The sequence below is a fragment of the Pseudophryne corroboree genome, chromosome 10, assembly GCF_028390025.1.
Source record: "Pseudophryne corroboree isolate aPseCor3 chromosome 10, aPseCor3.hap2, whole genome shotgun sequence".
NCBI lineage: Eukaryota > Metazoa > Chordata > Amphibia > Anura > Myobatrachidae > Pseudophryne > Pseudophryne corroboree.
Window position 1 is genome coordinate 8121559 of NC_086453.1, and position 1243 is coordinate 8122801.

Here is a 1243-nt window from a genome sequence, read left to right on the forward strand (position 1 = left end):
TTACCCTATCACTATGTTTTCAGGTTTCCTGGGTATTATCTTGTTTTACTTGGCTTAGTGAACCTCCTCTACTTTGACGTTGGTCTTTTCCAGCTCTCCTCGGGCACAGTTTTAACTAGACTGGCTTGGAGGGGGGACATAGTAGGGGAGGAGCTAGTCACATGGTTATTAATTTAAAGTTTCAAAAAAAGGGGGGGTTTGTCCTGCACCGGCCTGATTAGATATGTATAAGATGATGATACTTAAACCAAAAATCGGACAGTAATATTAAATATTCATTATTCCCATCTGTCCATGTGGCGGTGCGCCCAGAGCCCAGAGAAGGCAAAATGTGACAAGGAAAGAAAAAGTATGACTCTTGTTGGGGCGCACTCTTGTTGTATCGTAGTATCTAATGATTAGTAATGTGTATAAGAAATAATCAATTCTTTATTTCTACTCTTAAAATAAATGGGAACTCAGCACAAAACACAAATCAATAATGAAATTTAACATAAATGAGTATTAGCATTCCAACAATGAGACAAGTATTCCCTAGAAAAAATTAGGAATGTTCAGATCTTGTTTATACTTAGATAAATGCATGTTGGAAGATAGCTACATACCATGCTGCTTCCGTCTGCCAAAGATCTGTACAAACTGTGTTTGTATTAATAAAGCCCTGAATAGGGATGATTTCAAGTGAGGGACCACCCCCTGACTGAGATCTAACCCTGATGATTCGAGTCCGTCTTGGAGAAAATTGCATACGATGAGCAAGGGTGAGATCTAGACACAGTAAAGTATTAGGAATAAGTGAAAGTGGTGATCCTGCTGTTAGTGTTATCTCACAGGGAATGCAGTCTTCCTACTGCACTGGGTATTCCCTAGCGGTCGCCCAACTAGGTACTGACCTAGCCCACCTCCGTTTAGCTTCCAAGATCGGACGAGATTGGGCGTGAGCGTAGGGGTATGGTCGTAGGAAGATTTGCCCTGTGCCACTAATGAGAGTGCACTGAAACAGAGGATGGATTGCCTTCTGAGAAGGGAGTGGAAGAAAAGGATGGGGGGGGGGGAAAAAAGGGGAGAAGGATAGATCTAGGGAGCGTGAATCTGCTGTCCTCGTTAGACGGGAGAAACATGTCTCCTAGGGGACACGTTCACCAGAATCGGGGATGAGAGTTCACGGAAAAAGAAATGGATGAAATAAGAAAAAGAGAGGGGATTGCATTGATATAGAAATCACTGTGATGAATGTTGCGAT

At 42.4% G+C, this 1243-nt stretch overlaps 1 pseudogene; it reads right to left on the minus strand.

Annotated features, from left to right (window-relative positions):
* Window positions 1-844: 844 nt before the first annotated feature.
* Window positions 845-963, minus strand: LOC134968080 (5S ribosomal RNA; annotated as a pseudogene).
* Between the last annotated feature and the right edge of the window lie 280 nt (window positions 964-1243).